General features: G+C 41.5%; 1 protein-coding gene across 1 annotated transcript in view; it reads left to right on the top strand.

The window, feature by feature from the left end:
• Positions 1–17,818, top strand: part of C2H8orf34 (chromosome 2 C8orf34 homolog) — a 228,313-nt gene that overhangs the window by 170,180 nt on the left and 40,315 nt on the right. The window lies entirely within an intron of this gene.

The following is a 17,818-nucleotide window of genomic DNA, read 5'->3' as shown; positions in this document are numbered from 1 at the left end:
TGAAGTGTCAAGTGCTCTCAATGCTCATTGACTTCACAGTTCTGTACATCTATTTTTTGTCCTTATAGTTCTAAGACACTTTTCCTTATAGTTTGTTAATCTTCAGTTTGTCTGTGTTAATGCAACGGCCTTGTCTGCACTAGGAAAAGGTTTGCCAGTATAGCTATACCAGCATACCCTCCTATTGGAGACGCAGCTTATCCTGACAAAAAAACTTTGCCTGTATTGCTTGTACCAGTTCTCCAAATGAAATAAACTGTACTAGCAAAAGGACTTTTTATAACTGTGTTTACACTCAGGCTTTTGCTGGCATAGCTATGTCAGTTAGTGGTATGATTTTTTTCACATTCCTGACTAACATAGTCTGATGAACTTGTAAGTGTAGACCAGGCATAAGCCATTCTGCAGGCAGTATGACAGTAACCTAGAACTTTATTTGTTTCTCCCAAAATAATCATATCATCTATCACTCAGTATAACTGCTGCATCATATTTTACTAAAGTGAATTTTACTTTACTTCATTATATAAGATAATAGAATAAACAGAGTGGGTCAAAAATTGCTGACATTTACAGTGATGATTTCAGTGGAGTTGCTCTGGATTTACCCCACGGTAACTGAGAGCAGGAATTTGGAGATGGTTTCACCAATGTAAATGAGATCAGAATTTAGATCAGTATGTTTTTAGAACAAAGAATAAAATAAGCTTGGCATATTATAGACAAGTCAGTATAAGGAATGAGTAGCCCGGGGCAAAGTGAGTGATTCAGTAAGGTTGGTTGCTAGGGAGAGGTACAAGGAAATAATGTGTGTTCTGAACATTTTTGTTCAACCTAAAATTAGAAAGCTTGGGCATTAAAGACCTTTGTTCCATGATCTCTGCCCCTATTACCTCCACTGAGTCATGCGTGTGTCTGCCTCAGGGAAATTCTAATTCAACACTGCAATGTCCGAGAGAAAGAGCGCGCGAGAAATGGCAGATGAAAATTTAGACTGTTTAAACCTACAGAAAGGAATCAGAGAAAAAAGAAACTCTAAATCATGGGCTTCTCTTTCATAGCTAAATGTCTGAGTGTTTTTTGAAATATCATCATGGAATGTATTATGTCTTTAACGTTTTCCTTTTTTGTTGTTACATTCATAATATTTGTGAAAACTGAAATTTGTGATGTTGCTTGAAATCAGATTATTGACATAATTTTAAAAAGCAAAACCGTGTTGAAAAGATCATTTATTTTTCTTACGGAATCCAACTTTAAGAAAAAAAATAATATATTCTATACCCAAACAATTTAGATTTCCTTGGCTGCCAAATTTCTTGTTTCCTCTTAGTTAGGCCTTGATTCAAGAAAGCATCTTTATTCAAGAAAGCACTTAAGTATTTTCCTGAATATTAATCTTACAGGGAAGTAATTTTCTTTTCTTCACACAGATCATCTAATGGAATTTCATCAAATTAAATAGCCACTACATGTGCAAACCTCTGCCCTTCCCCCCAGTTTAATGGCTTTGGGGCCAATATGCATAAAGTTCAAAGAATTGACTTAAGAATCATATTTAAAAAATTAACTTTTTTCTTTGTTTATATTGGTAGATCTTAGAGGTAGATAAAAACTGGTAAAATGGGATTCAAGAAGAACAAACAAACTTTTGTGAATTTGGCAACAAAAAAGCATCTAAAATTCAGTCCAATTTAATTAAAAACAGTAAACTTATAGTGTTTACGTCGAACAAGGTTTTTTCTGAGCATCTTATAGCCCCTGTAGCAAATCACTGACTCCCTATTTTTGTTTAATTTTATTTTTATATCTTTAACCTAAAGAGCTCAGCACTAGATAGCACATAATAGTAATGGAATTATGCCTTCATGAACAAAATTTAGCAAACTCTTGCTGATATCTAAGACATTGTCAATAAAAAGGAAAACATCTGAATTTCCACAGTGTTCTTTAAGGGTTAGATCTGGCAAATTGATTCATGTGAAATGACACATTAAGTACCATGGGGTGCTGCATGGTCACAGCAGTGAACTCATGTGCAGTGAATTGTAGGATTGGGGCCCTAGTGTGGAATATTTTGCTTCACTGCACTTGAAAGTAAATGTGCATCTATTAAGCATCCTAGTATTTCAATGAAGCAAAGAGCCAATAAGGCAGTGTGATTGCCAGGAATGTTGAGAGTTTTGTCAGCCACATCCACAAATGAACAGGAGAGCAGAAGACTGGTGTTCAGCATACAGAGCTTACCTGCAAAAAGATCTTTACACCCCAACGAATTATCATGGCATCAGAACTATGTTGTACATGAAGGGCCTGATCCAAAGTCCATTAAGTCAAGGAAAAGACTCCCATTGACTTCACTGGGCTCAGGATCACAACCTAAATCAGGACTAGTTAAAGGTCAAGCCTCTGGCCTGGTCTATACTACACGGTTAGTTGGACACAAGACAGCTTATATAGACCTAGCTGTGGATGTGTCTTCACTTAAATTTGGGTCCTGCTGACTTAAGTTCCCCATTATGTCAATTTAATAACACCACCTACCTAGCCAGCATAGAGTCACAGTCAATGTAGCTAGGCAGATGCAGTGAGAGTGTAGACACTGTACGTCAACCATTACTGACCTCCAACAGCTGTTCCACAATGTCCCACGCTGACCACTCTGGTCACTGCAGTGAATTCAGCTGCCTAGGAGTCAGGCAGACAGAAAGCCCCACCTCCCCTTTAAAGCCTCGTGAATTGTTGAAAGTAGTTTTCCTGAGTGCCCGGTTTGGTGAGCACATCTAGCAGATCTCCATTGTTGATTGTAACTGGCCAGCTGACCATGCCGGCTACACACTCCAGACGTGCTCCTGCCTGGAGTAGACAGGAGATATTCAATCTTCTGGATCTGTGGGGAGAAGAAGTTGTGCAGGCGCGGCTCTGATTCAGCCGTAGAAACATGGACATCTATGAGTAGATTGCTTGGGGGATGCAGGAGAAGGGCTATAACAGGGACCACCAGCAGTGCCACGTGAAAGTAAAGGAGCTGCAGCAGATATACCAGAAGGCTAGGGAGGCCAACAAACAGTCTAGTGTGGAGTCACAGACCTGCCGCTTTTACAAAGAGATGCATGCTATCCTTGGTGGAGACCACTCACCCCCAACGGCACTGTGGATACTTCAGAGGAGCCCAAATCACAGGCCCCTGCCACGAACAGTGAGGAGAAGGTGGATAAAGGAAGAGGAGGAGGAGTATGTGGGATAGGCAACTGTGGGATCCAGCAGCGCAATGAGCCAAGACCTGTTTTTGACTCTACCACAGTCCCGCCAGTCCCACCAGTCAAGCCGAGGCAAGCCCGATGCAGGAGAAGGAATCTCTGGTAAGTATGCAGTTTACTTTGAAATTACAGAGGTGGTGCCCTGCTACTTGGGGGGCACATCTTTTAATTTGCTCATTTTTACTTGTCATAGAAGCGGGAGTGGAACAACCAAGGGAGGTAGAGTTGCTATCTGCTTTTCATCCCCCTCTACAGGTAGGCAGAGGGGGCCAAGCGGAGCACTGTGTTCATGTGCACCGGAATGTCCCATGAATCCTCTGTAGAGATCTCAATGACATTTTTTAAATTAAGTCCTCTGCAATCCTCTGCCAAAGGTTTCTGGGAAGGACTGCATTATTTCTTTCACCTCAGTAGGACACTTTCCCATACCACTCAGTGATTACTTCAGCTGGCACCATTACAGTACCCAGCCTAGCACCATATGGGCCTGGGTGGCATTGGGAGGGCAGCAGCAGCTGTGCTCTCTCTGCCTCTGTTACCCTCAGGAGTGAGATATTCGCTAAAATCACCACAGCCTGTGGAAAACAGTGCCAGTCTTCAGTTCCATTGCCCTGTACAACTAGAATAATGCAACTGAGCTATACCCTCATCATTTCCCCCAACACCCCCCTCCCCCCAGAGGTCGATACTCACTATGGCTGGTGCTATGACTGGCGTCATGCTGTATCACACCCAAGGATAAGTGAGAGTGTAGTGATTACAATTTTGGGGGAGCAAGGGAAGTAAGTTCAGCATCTTGAGTTTTAATTTCCCTCGTGAATACATTGACAATGATATATCTGTGTATTGTATCTGCAGCTACCTTCAGGCTCTCCCCCTGCACACAGGCAGAAAGCCTGAGCCACATGAGGAGGAGAAAGAAGAGGTCTTGGGATGACATGTACCAGGAGATCCTGCAAGCCAGTGCTGCATCAGAGAACAAGACCGGGGCCTTGAGGATCACCCTTGCAGACAGCCTGGAGGACAGAGTCAAGAGGAGAAAGGCGCAGGAAAAGAAGAGGGATGTGCATCAGGACATGTTTGTGCTTCTCAGACAGCAAACAGAGATGCTGCATACTCTGGTGGACCTGGAGGTTCAACAATCCTATGCTCACCTCCTTCTGCAGTCCATAGACAACTCAATATTGGGACAAGCCTATAATCCCCCTCAACATTCCAAGTAGCATCCAGGGTCAGTGCACTACCCCTACCTCTCCACCCGGGGGACATTAAAGACTATCACAGCTTCACATACACTCACCTGTGAAAGCCACTGTTGGTGTATATGTATCTGAAATAGACTTGACTGTTCTTTTCCTTTCCTAAATTCCATTCCCTTATTAAGGTTTATATGATTTTTAAAATTTCCTGTTTCATGTGGCAAGGTGGTCTGGTGCCAAAACGGGGATACGTGCCATCTGTCGCCTCACTGCAGTTTGGGAACCCCACTGTTGCTAAGCCAGCCTCTATGTCACTAAACTGGGAGGAGAGGTAGATACGCTGGAGGGTAGGGATAGGATACAGAGGGACCTAGACAAATTAGAGGATTGGGCCAAAAGAAATCTGATGAGATTGAACAAGGAGAGGTGCAGAGTCCCGCACTTAGGACGGAAGAATCCCATGCACTGCTACAGACTAGGGACCGAATGGCTTGGCAGCAGTTCTTCAGAAAAGGACCTCGGGATTACAGTGGACGAGAAGCTGGATATGAGTCAACAGTGTGCCATTGTTGCCCAGAAGGCCAATGGCATTTTGGGCTGTAAAAGTAGGGGCATTACCAGCAGATTGAGGGAAGTGATCTTTCCCCTCTATTCGACATTGATGAGGCCTCATCTGAAGTACTGTGTCCAGTTTTGGGCCTCACACTGCAAGAAGGATGTGGAAAAACTGGAAAACATCCAGCGGAGGGCAACAAAAATTATTAAGGGACTGGAACACACGACTTATGAGGAGAGGCTGAGGGACCTGAGGTCCCTTCCAACCCTGATATTCTATGATTCTATGATTCTATGAACTGGGATTGTTTAGTCTGCAGAAGAGAAGAATGAGGGGAGATTTGATAGCTGCTTTCAACTACCTGAAAGGGGGTTCCAAAGAGGATGGATCTAGACTGTTCTCAGTGGTAGCAGATGACAGAACAAGGAGTAATGGTCTCAAGTTGCAGTGGGGGAGGTTTAGGTTGGATATTAGGAAAAACTTTTTCACTAGCAGGGTGGTGAAGCACTGGAATGTGTTACCTAGGGAGGTGGTGGAATCTCCTTCCTTTGAGGTTTTTAAGGTCAGGCTTGACAAAGCCCTGGCTGGGATGATTTAGTTGGGGATTGGTCCTGCTTAGAGCAGGGGGTTGGACTAGATGACCTCCTGAGGTCCCTTCCAACCCTGATATTCTGTGATTCTATATCCTGCACATTGCCAAGAATCATAGTGCTGCAAAGCAGGAGGTGAGATTAATAACACTGCACAGTTGCATGACAACCGCCCCTGAGGTGATTTCCTGACTCCAAATTGATTCCTGACTAACCAGTAGCAATCTGCCGTTGCAAGTTTTCCACAGTGCGATCATCACTTGCTTCTCAGCTGTCAGTGAAGCACTCATTTTGATATCCCTGTGCTGGAGAGCTGGGGCAAGTTCAGCTCACAGAAGCAGGAATCAACATTCCCTCTAATTTTTGACAGAGGTGTGCACAAAAAAATTCTTCTGTGCAAATTATTGTGCGTGTGGTGGTTTGCCATCTGCGCGGGGTTTAGGATCTGTGTGTGCGCACACATGCGCACAGCCTAGAGGGAACAGTGGCAGGCATGTGGCCTTGTGCATCTGAAAGTTCTGCAGCTACTGCTCGTCATCCAAATCCTGCATGACAATGCAATCCCACCAGTCAGTGCTTGTTTCTCAGGCCCAGAACTGGCACTCCACTGTGCTCCATGAATACCACCACCACCGTTGAATTGTTTCCCTCTGTGTCCCACAGCAGTCTAACCTCCAAGGAATCATCAGGTTCCTTGCGGCTCCTCTTGCAGCTCTGCAAATACTGAAGGATCATGCGCCCTGTGCTCACAATGCTCATGACAATAGTACAGAACTGTGCAGGCTCCATGCTTTTGTCAGAGATGGCGGACAGTGAAGATGAACACACAGGTTTGTTGGATTTTGAAAAAGGTGTGAAAATTATGGGATGAAGATGAAATTGTGGGATGGAAAGCTCTGCATTATGAATTGACCTCAGGCTTCCACTCAACTGTGCATGACTTCTTTCGGCCCCATCAGGCATTGCAAAAACTTCCCAAAAGACCTTGCATTGGATGGTAGTGAATTACACAGTGGAATACCTACCTATGGTATTCTACATCAGTACACTCTACATCAGTACAAGTGCTTCTGGTGAGTATGCTCACCACTGACACAAGGCACCAACTATGCACGCGCACAAGCGATGTACTAACTGTGGTAGCAGTATGCCGACATAACTTTGTAGGTCAACATAACTTTGCAGTTTAGACATGGGCTCTGTCTGTGAACTAGCAGTGGTTCATTAGAACTTTTTTTGTGTTTCCAGCAAAACTTTATGCAAACATTTATGCTCTATCTGAATATCCATAAACACTGTGAGGGTGCCATTCACCAGTGAATTTTTAATTTGTACAATATTCACTGGGGAAAATTGCATAGCATTTTCCAGCCTGGCTACCAGTTTCACTTACTATTATTGCATTATGGTAGCACTGAGAGGTCCCTGTCTAGATGAGGATCACAGTTCACGCAAATCAGAGAATTGATCTAATGTATTTTAACCTGAATCTTGCCAATTGAAAGATTCGATTGGCTGAATAATCAGCTTTGCTCAAGCCTGAACCTTTTCAAAAACTTCAGCACCTGTGCATCCACACAGATCAGTAATGTGTACACACCGAAACATGTGACACCATTTCTGGCAATATGTAGAAGGGCTTGGAATATTGCTGTGCTGATTTTGGTTTAATTTAAGAAGATACTTTATAGGATCACGGTCTCTTTTTCACTCTCTCCATGGCACCTAAGGTATTCCATCAATCTATCTGTTCTTCTACTATATTGATATAGCACCCATTAGATATGATCAAAGAGCAGTGTAACTGATGTTGCATAAACAGCTATCCTATTAGATACTGCACACATTTGAAAACCTCATGAAAGAATGGAATAATGCAGCTTAGCAGGGGCTAATAGTCTGGAGCTGAGTACCACAAAAAACAATGAACTTATTTGGACTCGGCAGACAATACTGACCTATTTTTCCATCAAACGTGACAAGTTCTGAGGAAGAGTGACAGTAAGAGAAAGGTGGCTAGTTCCATCACCCAGTCTGCGATCCCCATCCCTAACACTAGCAAATGGAAAATCATAAAGACTAAGGGGTAGATTTTGGATTTGCCACAAACCTTGTAGATGGGGTAGTGTTGTAATGCACTGTCCCAGGAGCAGTGCAGAGAAAGAAGCACCTGTTATGCGTGCCATCTTTTTCCACTCCTGCCTTACTCAAAGGGGGAAGTAGTCTGTTATTGGCCCGTACCAGCAAATACAAACCCCACAGAAGAGAGGAAGGAGTTATGGAGCTGCTAAGGGCCTAGGCACCTCCACCCTGACACCTGCAAGGCATGCACAGGCTGGAGGAGAAGTTTAAAAGGAGGGCAGAGTAGCTCGCTTGCAAGCAGACAGTGGAGGTGAACTGAGAACACTCTGAGCTCCTGAGAATGAACTTTTGCTGTGTGAGGTGTGGCTTTAGTGATCTGACCAAGCCTACATAAAAGGGACCTGTGACTCTCTGAAGTTTAGAGACTTTATCTTTGTGTTTAATTCTTTACTTTACCCTGTGGGAACAGAGGGGACTGATAGAAAGTGATCCCAGGAGGCAGCCGCATAGAACCTGATCTGCCTACCGATGGACCCTGGATTGGAGCCAGGTGGAGAGGATGAACCAGGGCTTCCCTATCAACTCCTAAGGAAGAACAACCATGGAAGTCTGTCCCTTGGTAGGGAACTTACTTAGGAGAACACCTTAAAAATACAAGAGTCTGGAGCATAAGACCCTGATTCAAGGGGGAAGACCTGGATTGCTTACTTAATCCCAAAGATCTCCCTGTTTTGGGACTCACTCACTCTCTCTCTCTGAATTTGAAAACATGACCTGAGTGGAGAGCTAAGTCACTGAAAGGACAGACCACAGGGTGCAGAGACAGAGTAAGAAAGAGGAATACCCAGGAGGAAGCCAACCTGCCACACCCCTGCCCAACCACTAGGCTGCACTATAAAATCTGGACTGGTGTAGAGAAAGTGAATAAGGAAGTTGTGGTTAGATGTTGATAGATGTTTGGCGCTGTGTGTGTGTGTGTTCCCTCTGTGTGCTGCCCCAGCCCCGTGCAGACAGTTGGCACGGCAGACCTCGAGCAATGACCACAAGATCCCTTAAGGGATGAAGACACCCAATCAGGTTTATTGTTGACACAGCACAGTACTAATATCCCGCAGACTCTACCAGACCACTAATACATGTATGCCTGTAACAGTGAACCAGCTCAGTGAACAGCGGGACTTTCTGTTCCTCCCTAAGCCAGACAAAGATACTCCCCCTGAGATACATCTTTATACCCCAATACAAACAAGTTAGTACTACCCCCTGACATAGTTACTGCCCCCTGACATGGCTAGGTATTACTCATCACCTTGTATATGTTGGTTTGATTAAAACATCTTTATTACATACTGTCATCCTGACCTTATCTTTTAGGAGGGATCAGTGTGTTCCTGTTATCCTTGGAGAATGTTTTTGTACAATCCTTGATATCGGGATGTTCTGGAATCACTTGATATGAGGATGTGTTTGCATGAGTACTCTGTGACTAGCACTTCTTAGGAACATGTATTTCTGCAATATTAGCCCTGTTCTTGCCAGATTCGGTGAGCAGGTCCTGCCTTATACCAAGTCTCTAATACAAGGGCTTATGTCTCAGGCTGTCTTCCTACTACAGAAGTGTTATTTAGTCCTTCACATAACACAAGAACAAGGGATCACCCAATTAAATTAATAGGCTGCAGGTTTAAAACAAACAAAATGAAGTACTTCTTCACACAACGCACAGCCAACCTGTGGAACTCTCTACCAGGGGATGTTGTGAAGGCCAAAACTATAACAGGGTTCAAAAAAGAACTAGATAAGTTCCTGGAAGATATTACCCAGTATGGGCAGGGATGCAGCACCATGCTATGAGTGTCCCTAACCTCTGTTTGTGAGATGTTGGGAGTCGATGAGAAAGGATGGATCACTTGATGATTGTCTGTTCCGTTCATTCCCTGACATTGGCTGCTGTCGGAAGATAGGCCAATGGGCTAGCTGTACCATTGATCTGACCCAGTATGGCCGTTTTTATGCTTCCCCCACGGGCCACAGGTAAAGTGGCATAAACCTCAAGAGGGGACAGGGCTTATTTGGGAGCCTGAAGAAAGGGCTGAATTGAAAGGGCCCAGAGTCAGGGCTGTAGATCCTAGTGAGGACAAATACTGTTTAATTTATTAGACTCTAATACCTGGTAAGGGGTTCGTTTTGACTGTGTGAGCCAGCTGGAGGGCCAAGGCCTCTGACAACCGAGGTGATTAGGTCAACAACCTACGGAGTGCTAGGAATGGGCAAAAGATTACAGTATCTCACCCAGCTGCAAGGAGGTGCTCAAGAAGCTGTCTCTGAGTACCATATTTTGGGGCACACTCAAGTATCAAGCACTAAACATCAAAATTTACCTAACCTGTCCTCAGAAGTTGCAAGCACAAAAAAGGAGGCTACTGTTTATAATCAAGACTGAGGTGTTCAAAGCAGCATGTCAGAAGGTGTGTGTAAGTCCCGACATTACTTCGAAAATCTTGTTCTTGGACTTTCATCCTGGTACGCTGAAGCCCTACAACATGTATTTATTAAAATGATAATTGATTAGTTATTGTGTGCTGCTGACAGCATGGTCATTGCTGTATCCACACTTAGAAAAGATCTGCTTCAAGAAGTTTGTCATCTAATTAAAGCTGACAGCACTTTCGAAACAAATGATACACTGGCTGACTGTTCAACCTTAAAGCAAAATAGGTCTCATGGAGCGATCACTGAAAGGATCTGCAGAAGAACATTAGATGTAAAGGAAGGATTTGAAAAAAGGGAAGGTTGTACTGTAATGAACAATCTTGCTCTTGCAGAAGCAAGGATTACGTTACAGAATAGGTCTTTTTGAAAAATCTAACTTTTATTACTGATTTTTATAATGTCTTTTATTCAAAGGTCTCATAGGGATTTAAAATCGTTGTAATAAATATGGGCTTGCACAATAATTTACCATATCTTAACTGAACATTAAATTAGTTTATGTACAGTACAACAATAAAGTCTTTTCAGTGTTCTAGGCAGTAATCAGTTGCCTCTCACTCACAATAACAAAGCTTCTCTGTCAGAGCCATAAAAAACCTTCATAACAAAGAAATTGAGGGATTTGAGACATGAAATTTACACTAAAATATAGATATTTTAAAACACAAATTATCAAAATGACTGTATTCAGAATCTCTAATTTGTAAACACTTCCCTGATAGGAAGAAGTGTGATAGACCAGTAATATAATAATAGTGTTCAACCATTATTAGATCTTGAGATCTTGGCATCATTGTGGATAGTTCTCTGAAAACATCCACTCAATGTGCAACGGCAGTCAAAAAAAGAGAACAGAATGTTGGGAATCATTAAGAAAGCGATAGATAATAAAACAGAAAATATCATATTGCCTCTATATAAATCCATGGTACACCCACATCTTGAAGACTGCGTGCAGATATGGTCGCCCCATCTCAAAAAAGATATATTGGAATTGGAAAAGGTTCAGAAAAGGGCAACAAAAATGAGCAGGGGTATGGAATGTCTGCTGTATGAGGAGAGATTAATAACACTGGGACTTTTGAGCTTGGAAAAGAGATGACTAAGGGGAGATATGATTAAGATCTATAAAATCATGACTGGTGTGGAGAAAGTAAATAAGGAAGTGTTAGTTACTCCTTCTCATAACACAAGAACTAGGGGTGACCAAAAGAAATGAATAGGCAGCAGGTTTAAAACAAACACAATTAAGTATTTTTTCACACAATACACAGTCAACCTGTGAAACTCCTTGCCAGAGGATGTTCTGAAGGCCAAGACTATAACAGGGTTAAAAAAGAACTAGACAAGTTCATGGAGGATAAGTCCATCAATGCCTATTAGCCAGGATGGGCAGGGGTGGTGTCCTTAGCCTTTGTTTGCCAGAAGGTAGGAATGGGTGACGGGATGGATCACTTGATGATTACCTGCTCTGTTCATTCTCTCTGGGGAACGTGGCCAATGCCACGGAAGACAGGATACAGAGCTAGATGATGCTTTGGTCTGACCCAGTATAGAGATTCTTATGTTCATTATAGAGTGCTATAGTTCATACATGTATTGTACTTTGAAAGCATAATTAGTCCTCACAACATCCTTGCGACATACATAAGCCTTATTATATAGCTGGGCAAGGTGCTTGTGGGAGCTGAACAACTGTGAAAATGAGGCCATGTAGTTTGGTACCTAAATACGGATTTAGATACTTAACTTTGGGCATGCATGACAGAACAAGAATTAATACTCAGAAATTCCTGAATAGCAGTCTCATACTCAGTCAACTAGACTATGCTCCTTCCCTGTAAAAACCGATAGCAAGGAAACATCTCAGAAGTGTAGACTCCAGAATGCCAGATCAAGTTCTCTGTGAAGTCAGGCCTTAAAGCTAATATGAAAAATGGGGAAACTAAATCCCTCTGCAAAATACAAACAGCCTTCTGAATTTGTCTGACAAAAAAGGAAGAAGTCAAAGTTCACCCCACATATAAAACAACACTTTCCCAACACTATGTCAGAACTGGAAATTAGATTGGAACAACAATTCTCAAACTGGTGACTCATGTGATGGCTGTCAGAATGGTGGTCAATGGAGAGCTAACTAGTCATATGGTGGTGGCTTTTCTCTTTCTTTCCAGCTGCTACATAACAGTAAAACACATTTCATAATGCATTAAATGTTTTCTTGTAACTTTTATATTGAGAGGTTTGATGAAGCTGTCCCTGGAATGCCATTTGTGCACTGGCCAACAGAATGGAGGGTGGGGGGTTTTCTAGGTGATCCATGAGTCAATCTCTCTAGTAAGATGTTTACACTGAAAAAGTTTGAGGACCCCTGGATTGGAAGATGTTAGAAACCCCCATTTTAGCATAGCCCAGTGACAAGGGAAGTTTGATTCTTGTTGGCAATTGGATGTTCCATTATCAAGAGATGTTTTCTCTTATCTCACCCTCCTTCAGCTGGGCCAGTAGGAAACAGGAACTGTATATCTAAATTTAAGAGTGAGTTATCCCAAATGCATATTCATAATGCCTCCACTATCTAGGCCATTAACTAATGGGAAAACAAAACATAATTTAATCTCTGTGAAATCCCCCTACTGCATCTTGCCATCTTGAGAATGGAAAGATGAAATATTAATTCCCCATTAGTCTGTCTTGTTTTCCTTTTGGTTTGTAACAATGGAACCAGCGTAGCAGTTTAATATCTGATGCTTCTTAGGGGACTGCCTCCTGTACTTGAAAGGACATGAAGTCAATAATTCTGTGAGGTCTTTTCCATCTCTGACATCTATAATCGCAGGAGTTGCCGTGTGACTTTCGGTAGTTGTGATATCACAGAACAATGCATTTTGGGATGTTCCTGCCACACAGGAATTGCCCTTGAGAATAGAAACAATAATTTTGTATTGTATTAGCCAAAACTAATTTCTGTGCGGAATACTCCCAACAGCCTCATCTGTAGGAGGGTTTGCAACATAATTCAAGCAATAACTCAGATTTTTATTTTAGTTTAGCAGTACACATTTAAGCAGAGGCTGCATCTCAGGCAATTGCACCTGGTCAGTTTAATATCCAACTGCATTCTGTTTAGATAATATGAATGCTCCTGTTGCAGTCTGTATCTTAAAGAATTTGACCCTAAATTCAGAGGCTCCAATTCAGTAAAGCATTTAAGCATGCGCTTAACTTTAAACATGCAAATAATTTAATTGATTTAAGTGCTTTGCTGAATCAGGACTATAGTGTGCAGTTATGTGTCACCTCCATGATTGTGGTGGTTAATTTTTCACTTTGCAGGGTAAACTTTATATGATAAGATTTAAAAAAAGATTGTCTTGCTTGAAGTAGTCACTTACAATTTTAGTGCGTCAGTCAATGCTGAGAGAATAATTAGCACTGTAGCTAAGAGGGCATCTATATGCAAATATATTTTCAGTATTTCAGCAATATTATATACTGTGTAAGTGTCAGAAACATTTATAGAGTGTATCACCCTTTCAGAAGATAGGAAGTCAAAAGAAATATTTTTGTAATTGGATTTTAAAAGGAAACTAATGTTTCTTATTGCTTACATTAATCACTGCCATTTTTCAAATAATACTGTGCTTATAGATTATTTATTTTATTTTTAAGAGTATGAAAATAAGTTTTTCAAAGTGCTCGATAAAAAGGTTCTCTAATTACAACCTTGGATTTAATTTTTGAATTGGTCTTTCCTTCCTCTGATGTGGACATGGGGAATTTTGATAGAAGTGTTTCAATGAGGGAATGTAGCTAACATTGTTACTTCTGGTTTTATATCGCCTTATTTTCTAAATGTGCAAGGGGCCAGTATTGCACTGATTCACGTACATGCTCATGTATCTTATGCAACTCTATCAGGCCTGATCTCATAGTCCTTATTCAGGCAAACCTTGATCCTGGAATCCCTGGGACTTTTGCTTATGTAAGTACTGCAGGACTGGGCCCTCAGTTGTACATAATCTGAGAAGTAATAATTCTTGTATATTTATACAAATTGCTGTATATGCTGCAGTTCAGAATTTTTTACAACTTCTCAATACATTTTATGGCCCAAATCCTGCCTTGGTTTACATCATCTGCAGCTGCAACCACATAGGGGTTCCACAGAAGTTAAGCTTAGCACAGCAGTTTAGAATAGCAATAACACTGTAATTTCTGCACAGAAATCTCCAGGCTGGCCAGGGGGTGTTGCCATAGAGAATAGGGACTCCCACTCCCTTTTGCCTCCAGGCCAACTTCCAGAACCCTTCCTCTGCTTGGTCCCAGGAGAGGCAGGGGGATGGTAGCACCAGGTTGGTATCCTCTGGTTCTGGATAGATAAAGGTTTGAGTAAGGTGCTTAAGGAATGCCTCCGCCACCACATGCTTTAGCAGAGGCAACAACTGGGCCCAAGGAAATGGCATTGCGTGCCTAGATACAGTAGAAGTATCTACATTTGTCTCTCTCGGAGACCCAAATGCAGCTGATTTCACAAAACTATACCAATCACCTCTACTGTAGGAGATCACTGTACAGATAGTGTGGATGTGGAAAAATATTGGATATTAGGAATCAAGTATTGACCCACATTAAAGAAAATAACGTGTAACACCAGAGGGCAGCCAGCTATTTCAGAAAGGTCTTGTTACCTGAATTAGATTTAAAAGGACACACTGTCAGATAAGCACAATTTTCAGAAGTATTTACTAGTTAGGGGTTCCTCACTTTCTGGATGCTTTGCAGACAAGGGGCCTGATTCTCCATTGCCCTGCACCCATGTCATCATTTACACCAGTGCAGAGCGATTGTAAAATGCTACCAAATCAGCCTGGTACTATTTTATATCCCCTTTGCACTGGTGTAAAAGACTATGCAAGATGAAGGGCAAAGAGAATCAGGGCTTAAGACCCCTATACTGAAGAGTTTTTACCTTGAGTCCTGTGTGGAATCAGAGTCAGTGGAACTGCATGCAAAATCAAGGGTCTACGCATGCCAATCCCTTTGCAGTATCAGATCCTAAAGAATTAACAGAGGTCTTTGTGCAGTGCTTCCCATGCTAATAGTGGCTGCAGCATGATGTAACATAGCTCCCCTTAGAAGACGTTCAGCAAGAATAAATCAACAGGAAAGCAGCATAAACCAAGAAAGGAGTAGCAAGTCTGATCCTTTTTTCAAATGTGATGCTACTCATAATTTAGTGTGTGGCATCTAAATACTATGGGAGCAACACTTAGAAATGCAAAGAAATAGAGTAGATTAGATAGAAATGCCTTCTTGGAGGAACTGAGACAGAGTTCATCTGTGATCTGAGGTACTGTGTAGTTTGATTCAGTAGTTTGAGATATACAATAAAATTTAAAACATATTGTATAAGGATGATGTCTGTGTTTACCAAAACCACTAAAAATCGAAAATGAAGGCAATAAAAACTTTGAAAAACTTTTTAGGAGACCTCAGGACAAAGGAAAAATATTTTAGCACTTAAAAGACAATATTTTTGGTGTAGCAACAAAATAATTGCAATCTGTAGAGGAAAAGGCACACAGTAAAAGAATCTGTTTAATCCTAGCACTCAATAAGTGAAGATATGTAGGAGCTGTGTGATTTTTAGCCTTTTAAGAAGAGTTTGGTAAATCTAATGTATATTTATTTAACTTTACAAAACGAAAATCCATTTTAATATATGTCAACATGTCAGATATATTTAAATAAATACATTGTTGCATGCTGGAATGGAATCCAGATTATGACAAACAATATTTTTCCATACAAAAACTCCTATGGAATGGTTCTCTGAATGTTTAGTCCTGAGCAGAGACCTTGTGTACCTTTCTATGGGGCATATGTCCTAAGAGATAGCATAGGACAATACTCAAGTGGCCTATTCGTGAACAAAATCAGTTCATTGTGTAAGGGGGTGAAGCGGACAACTCATCTACTGTTCAGGCAGGAGGAGCAGAGCTATTTGGTTGGTGATGTGAAGACCAATCAAACTTGTCTTTGATCAGTCCTTATCCCTGTTCTCATGTTGCTTCTCCTTGCCCTATTGGAAAAGCAACTGCTTCAGGAAATGGAAGTTACTATAGCCCTAGAACTAGGGGCCCAGATCTTTGCTCTGCTCAGCCTAACTGATTTAGGAGCCTTCATCTCATTGAAAGTTATTGGAACTTAGGCTCCTAAGTACCAAAGTCACTTCTGAAAATGCACCTATCTCCAAATGGAAAACACTTGAGTTCAGAATAGCTGAAGCAGAACCCGGGATACTTATGGAGCTTCTGTTTTGGAGACCACTGAAGCCATTAAATAGCCCTAATGATATTTCTAAATGTTATGTTCTTACCGTCTGGAGCAACTTCAAATGAAGGTTTTCATGGATTTGTATTGGGCATTATGAGATGAACAAAAACTATCACAAAGGTGATAAGGGCAAAATCATTAAAATAATGGCTAAAGATGCTATCTTCTAGAAAACAATAGACAAAGAGAAGATAACTTACAACCCAAATGTTACAAGAGGAGAAACAAAGTCGCCAAACTGGTGTTGGGGAGAGGGTGAATAGCTGTATGACCTCAGATTACTTTGAGATTGGAAATGAAAACCAGCCAGTAAGAAAAAGAGCAGTATGGCTTGGATTAACCAGGTCAGAGTGAGACAATGACAGAGTGAGGGAGTGAGCACTGAGAGAGAGAGGGACATTCTTGTAGAGTTTAATTAGATATGATTCTGTGCTTGTAACCTCAAGATTTTGTTCCAGTGAGCTAGAACGTTGTAGTTCCTAGACTCTGCTAAATGCATTCAATTTAAATTTGTTTTTTAATATTCTCCATGTTCTAATAAACATCACTCCATTTAAGATTAACTATAGATAATTGACATTTATATGCGATTAAGTGCTGCAAATCATTACCCAAGGATGAAAACAAGACTCGGGGTTCAGAGGAGCCTGAAGAGGGCCAGTGGGACTCATCTAAGCACTTGATTAGAAACATAAGGAAAAAGGGCACTTATTCCTAAAAAGTGCTGCTGAGACACTGATTGCAGTCTGTAGACGCAAAGAGGAAAGCATAGGGAACTGAAAAAAGAAGGTGCTTTTACACACATTTTCTCTTCTGTAAAAGTATAACTGAAAATATGCAGTGGTGTTGTAACCATGTCTGTCCCAGGATATTAGAGAGACAAAGTGGGTGAGGTAATATCTTTTACTGGATCAATTTCTGTTGGTGAAAGAGACAAACTTTCAAGCTCTCACTCACCTTGTCTCTCTAATACATATAGAGAGATGCTTCTGATTGGTTTAAATGGGTTATAAAAAAAACCCCAAATTCACATTAAGCACTTAGTAGCATATCAAGACATTTGAAGGCAATATCCCCAACTGGAGGATATCTCCATTGGACCCATAAATATTAGCACAAGTCTTACAAGATTATGTACGGGAGATTTCAGTTGAATCTTTCCCCAGGGTCAGTTTCTTTTACTGAACATTTTGGGATGTGTGCTAGATGGCGCTACTCTGTAGTGTCCCCTTCAGGGCCATCCATGGCACCACAGGCACTCCCTGCTTTAGTCCACAAGTTCTTGAAGCTTGAAGCAGG

This window comes from Eretmochelys imbricata, chromosome 2 (assembly GCF_965152235.1).
Source record: "Eretmochelys imbricata isolate rEreImb1 chromosome 2, rEreImb1.hap1, whole genome shotgun sequence".
NCBI classification, from domain to species: Eukaryota; Metazoa; Chordata; order Testudines; family Cheloniidae; genus Eretmochelys; species Eretmochelys imbricata.
This window is presented reverse-complemented; position numbering and strand designations above follow the sequence as displayed.